The 6053-nt window shown below is 43.9% G+C and overlaps 1 protein-coding gene across 2 annotated transcripts in view; it reads left to right on the top strand.

Moving 5' to 3' along the window:
• The first annotated feature begins 5889 nt into the window (after positions 1-5889).
• Positions 5890-6053, top strand: part of FAM241B (family with sequence similarity 241 member B) — an 89419-nt gene continuing 89255 nt past the window's right edge. Inside the window, exon 1 of one of the 2 annotated variants that reach the window (XM_085603487.1) lies at positions 5890-6041. The gene's annotated coding sequence lies outside the window, so the exon portion shown is untranslated. The remainder of the gene's footprint in view (positions 6042-6053) is intronic. The other variant, XM_085603488.1, reaches the window with a different exon arrangement.

The following is a 6053-nucleotide window of genomic DNA, read 5'->3' as shown; positions in this document are numbered from 1 at the left end:
GAGATCAGTGATACGCCTAGTGGGAAAGAGAACGCACCCCCTAGAGCTGAACAGGTAGTAGATTCTGTGATCATAAATCAGTCCGCACATGATACTCCAGACCCCTTTAGCCTGGAATTCTCCACTCATTCACCCGGTAGGAAGGAAATAAGCGATAGCAATAACTCACAACTGCTAAATAATATTGCAGATCTATTGAAATCTTTCCTTGCACCAGTAGAAGCAAGATTATTACAGATAGAGAACCAGCTATCTAATTTTATAAACCTCACAAAGTCCAAGCAAGTGCCGGGGGCCCAAAAAATGGGGGGAAACAAACAGACTCTTCTCAAGTCCGCAGCCATACAAAAGAATGTACCTATACCTTTAAATGTAACATCTAAACCAACACCCCCTGTAACATTAAATATTAACAGAGTAGCGAAACCTTCCACTAATGCTACCATAACCTTACCCCAGGGTAATGCTCTGTCAGCAACAACACCGGCGCCTAAAACATCAGCACCCAAAAAATCGGCGCCCAAATCTCCGGCTCTCAAAACACCTGCCCCAAAAACTTCGGCCCCAGTATCTAACAGAGGTGACCCTAGGGGACCTCCCGAAGCTAGATTCGCTGTTGATATGCCACCGGAAGCATGTACCTTTGTAGTTGTAATGACAGGTGTGCCCGAGTTAGTGGATTACAATGCAGAACTTACGTGGTCACTGAAAAACAAGGCCCAACATTGGCTAAATACCAATCGCCCTATCCCAGCAACTTGGCCATGTAGGATTCTGATGGTACGTAGGACTCCCTGGGTGGGAAATGGCAGAAAAACAATACCGGGAGATTGTATTGTGATTACATTCGAAGACCCCCGAGTGGTAGATTATATTTGCACTTGGGAGTACCCGAGTGTAAATGGAGGTATAGGCACCAAGCGACTTTCCTTTTTCTACCCTTCAAGACATCGCAATGGTCCTTTTAATGATCATGACAGCCCCTGGGAAGTAGCAGCTCCCCGTCACTGTGAATATGGCAACCCAAGGCAAATAGTGGGCCCTCGTCACCATGATTATGATAGTTCCTGGCACACAGTGGGGCCACGTCATCGGGGAGGAGGATGGGATGATTGGGGTCCGCACACACAGAGGACGGCCTATAGAGAGCTGCCTCGCTGGGATGCCTGGTCCAGCATCCCGACGATGAATAGGTTTAGTGGCCTTGAAACGGTCGATTGACCACTAACGGCGACCGAATCTACTAATCCTAAAACACCCCATTTAACGCCTAAAGTAAAAACAATTTGCCTAGCAAATGAAGCTGCGGCGATTAACACAGAACTGCAGCCCCTACCTATCCTCTTCTGGAATGTTGCGGGCCTTCGCCCCAAAATTGAGGATGGGACTGCCATGAACTTCTTGGAGCCGGGTAAAATCATCTGCCTCCAGGAGACATGGTCCATGACGGAGCTCCACCTCTTGGGTTATAAAACATACTTCACCCCAGCTCTGGGTAGTGGTGCAGGCCGACCTAAGGGAGGGCTGACCACGTATATTGCAAATACTGTGAACCACTTAAAAGTATCCATAGTCGATTCTGACCCAAATTTTCAATTACTTTCTCTTTCTTTTAAAAACAAAGAGTCTATCCTTTTGCTCAACCTCTACAATAATTTAGAGGAGGACCAATTCTTGACCTTTCTCTTTAACATCCAGGAGAAACTAACCCATTTTTATCAATTCAAGGCAGGAAAAGGGGTGGTTCATCTCCTATGGGGAGGAGATTTTAATCTGCATCCATGCCCACATGCTGGGAAAAATCGTTGTGGGATAGTGGATGAACATGATGCTCCCCACATGCACTTTGCCCACACCAAGGTGGGGATTGCTATGAACAACGTGTTATCTGACTTGGAACTCTCAATAGCTAACGAGCCAAGTTTAGGCTCAAACTTCCTGCAACCAACATATGTGGGAAGGGGATACAAAACGACAGTCAACTACATCCTCCTTTCGCCTGGATTGTTGCGCAGAGCTAGGTCCCTTGAGGTCCTGACTAACACACTAAGCGATCATTCTGCCCTAAGGATGGATCTTTATTTAATTAACTCTCAACCCCTAACTGCAGTCATAGCTAAAACTCTTGCCCAGAATAAATTGGAGTTAGGTAAACAAAATGGATATACATTAAAGTGGGGGAAGATAAACCCAGCCGAAATTACTGAAAAATTGGTAAAAGCGGCACACTCAAACATAATTAAATGCCTGGATCTACTAGAAACGGATGAAGAAGTCCTAAATAATTTTACCCAGATATTAGAGAAAATTAAAGGACTTCTCACAGTAAATCCAAAGAGCTCGAACCCAACTACTAAAGGGTGGTTTAACCATAGTTGTACCGTGGCCCTAACTAAGCTAAAGGTGGCCCTGAATAAAACAGTCATAGATTCGGAGCAGATCCAACTCCTTAGACAGCAATATGGAAGGGCACGTAAACAAAGAATACAAGAACTAAAACAGAAACTATGGGACGACCTGCACACTAGTGCTGTCTCTAAAAACAGTGAGGCTTTCTGGCGAACAGTCAAATCCCCCTACCTAACAGACGATAACAGTCCCAAGATAGAACTGGCCATAGAGGAAGATACATGGGTGTCCCACTTTTCTAAAATCTTTAAAAACACAGTAACATCAGTAGGGACAGAAATCACACATTCAACAGTTGAATACCCAATATCCTTGCATTTTGACATTTCCGAGGTATTAGTGGCACTGGAAACAAGTAAAAACGGGAAAGCCCCAGGCCCAGATGGGGTCCCAGTGGATCTTTTTAAATTCAATCTGGATCTTTGGTCCCCCATTCTCACTAGAGTGTGCACTGCAGCCGCAAAAGTGGGACTGATAAAATCTTGGACCAAATCTATCATGGTCCCAATTTTTAAAAAGGGGGATCGTCAGGACGCCAAATGCTACCGCCCCATCTCACTGCTGGATTCTCTGGGCAAGGTCGTTGGCAGGGTCGTGCTTGAGCGACTCCAGCGGTGGGCTGAGGAGGGAGGCATTATTTCCGATCTCCAATTTGGATTCCGGTAGGGGTTTGGAACGGTGGAGCAGGCCCTCAATCTTAGTCTGATAGTGGGTAAATATATCCAAGCAAAGAAGGACACGGTCTATATGGTGTATGTAGACCTGTCCGCTGCTTTTGATTGCGTTTCACACGCAAAACTCTGGATGGTTTTGAGACAAATGGGAGTGGATCCCCCTCTTTTAGATTTTTTGAGAGAGCTCTATTCTAAAGCCTCTGCGAGGGTGCGCTTTGGCGTGAAGGGGGAGCTGACAGCGTCTTTCGGAGTGGAGCGTGGAGTCCGGCAGGGGTGTGTCCTGGCCCCCTTTCTCTTCTCTTTGTATACGAATGGCTTGGAGGAAGAGATGTTGAGGGGGGGCCAGGATCTCCGGCGGGTAAAACAGAGCCTGATTCCCGCTCTGCTCTATGCAGATGATGCTGTCATTTTGGCGCGCACTCCGCGTGAATTACAGAAGTCCCTGAATAGGTACGCGGATTTTATGGGTGGGCTGGACCTACATGTGAATGTCAAAAAAACGTTTGTCATGGTAGCAGGCAGTGGGAAAAATCGAGCAAAGGATATCTATCTCAAAGACCAAAAATTCGAGGTAACTGCCCAGTATCCGTATTTGGGTATCATGATCGACGAAAGGCTGAACTGGAGGCCAGCAGTAGAGGCCAGGTGCCATCTTTTAAAAAGAGCCATAATGGCCCTGATGAGATTCTCACAGAGACTGGGGAGGAGGGCACCAGTGGAGCTACTAAAAAAAATCTATAGCGCCAAGTGTCAGACGATTGCGCTGTATGGGGCGGGAGTCTGGGGACACATAGATGTTAGCGCCCTTCAGGTGGCAGAAAACACCTTCCTCAGTTTCCTTTTAGCTACACCGAGACGTACATCAATCTACGCATCCCACTTGGAACTTGGAATCCCCTACTTAGAGGATTTGTTAAGGATACAACCATTATTGCTCTGGCGGTGCATTTGGACCTCGAAAAAAATGCGCTGACACAGGCAATCGTGGCGGACTCAATGGCTCTTGATCAATCCTTAAAAATAACATGGCTTCGGTATGTCAGAAACTTCCTCAAAGATCTTGGCATGGAGAAGTATTATCTTGAACCCGAAGATATTATTGATCTACCAAAGAGAGCGTTGAAACAACTGGCTCTGAGTCACCTAGAATCCCTGAGGTTGACCTCTGAGCCGACAAAACCCTCGGTCCTCCATGCCAAAATGATTCAGACCACTTACTTTATCCAGCCTTATTTAACATTACAGATTAGTACGTATGATAGAATGTTATTGACAAGATTCAGATTAGACTTTTTTCATAGATTAGTAGCTTTTCCCGAGAGAAACAGGTGGGACCCAATTCTCACTGCTTGTCCCTGTGATGAGGAATCAATACAGACCAACTTACATACAATATTGCTTTGTAAATTCCATCATCCACACCGGAAAATTTGGCTACTACCACTATTAAGGCGATGGGGACTTAGACATGTCGCCCAGCAATGCTACGTCTCTAACTGTTAGAATCTGAACCGGTTTGCTATCACGTCCTCAATTTTTTAAAATGCATTATGAAGCATAGGAAAAATCTGTAAAAATTATGCTGGATCTAGTCCCAGACGACGTAACGAAATAACTTGATTCCTTGTTTTTAACATATTAATCTGTGTCTGTCTGAATTCTATCTTGTAAGATGATGTCTCTTTTAATATGAAATTGTATTATCAAATGTTGCTTTTATGGTTTTCCAATGTGTAAAGCCGAATAAAGAAATTATATATATAATAAGCCATCTACTCTACAGCAAAACAAGTCACATCTTTTTATTAACCTTTGATACGTTTGAGCTATAAACAATTTATTAGTTTAAATGGTCAGATCATGCAGCAGATCTTGCATTCGGAGGCAAATATGGCAGAGCCATAATTATATTGAAAACATTTGCAAACTAGGATATTTTGCCATTCATGTTTGAACTGCTGTTGTGAAAAAAGGGAGAAGTGCTGATGACAGAAACTCCATGGCTCGGAGACAAATGGCTTGGGCTTCCACACTTTATCGTATTTGGGACATTCTGTGATTAGAAACATATCCCACTTTGTGAATGTGTTTTAATGTCAATAACTCATTATAACCTTATATAATCATGTGTATCCATCGGTTGATTAAACTGGGCAGTGAAATGCCAAACAAATACTAAAAATTGGGATATTTGCACATTCTGGCCACACCTCTGGCTCCGCCCACTGAGCCAATCCTTGGGTTATTCCCGCCCTCTGATTCTCCACCCACAGTTCCCCCCCTTTTTTTCCCCCACTTCGATCACTGGTAATAGATAGCATCTCCTTTTAGTACAGCGTAGGGACAGATTTGATTTATATTCAATGAAAAGAGATTTAGACTCTGTATCCATTTTGAGTTGTATCCTGATTTTGGAATTTACTATTATTTTCCTTTTATGCCTAATCACATGCTAATTTTGAGATGTGTATACATCTTGTTATTCTTGGCTTTTTAATGAATTGACAACCTCAAAGTCGGAGTCTGTGGTCCGTTCAGGTATGATATATTGATGTATTGTTATGAAGTGTTTCTTCCCCTCCATCACTTTTACTAGGTAAATAATAGACCATGGGCGCTAAATTCTAGGAAGACGATAAGGGTGCAATTTAGGGTAATAATCAGTGGAAAACAGTACAGTCTGGAAGCAAACATCACAATAATTTAACAACGCTGCTTGAGTTGATAGATGCATTTTTTTATCGTGCCTGCAGAGGGGGTCGTGAGCAAGAGAAGGCGCTCCTGTACTGGAAAGACGCTCTGGCTTGTAAGAGGCTAGGTTCATTTCCTCTTCCTGTACTGACGTGTTACAGAGTACTCAGCAAAAACAAACCAGTGAAAGGCGGAAGGGAAGGAAGACAGAGGATAAAAGAACGAAGTGACGCAACACAGTTTTGAATTCACCTAGAAAAGCTGAAGGTAATTTGTTTT

The sequence above is a fragment of the Triturus cristatus genome, chromosome 1_2 (assembly GCF_964204655.1).
Source record: "Triturus cristatus chromosome 1_2, aTriCri1.1, whole genome shotgun sequence".
Classification (NCBI taxonomy): domain Eukaryota; kingdom Metazoa; phylum Chordata; class Amphibia; order Caudata; family Salamandridae; genus Triturus; species Triturus cristatus.
The sequence above is the reverse complement of the archived record's forward strand: the minus strand, read 5'-3'. Positions and strand labels throughout refer to the sequence as shown.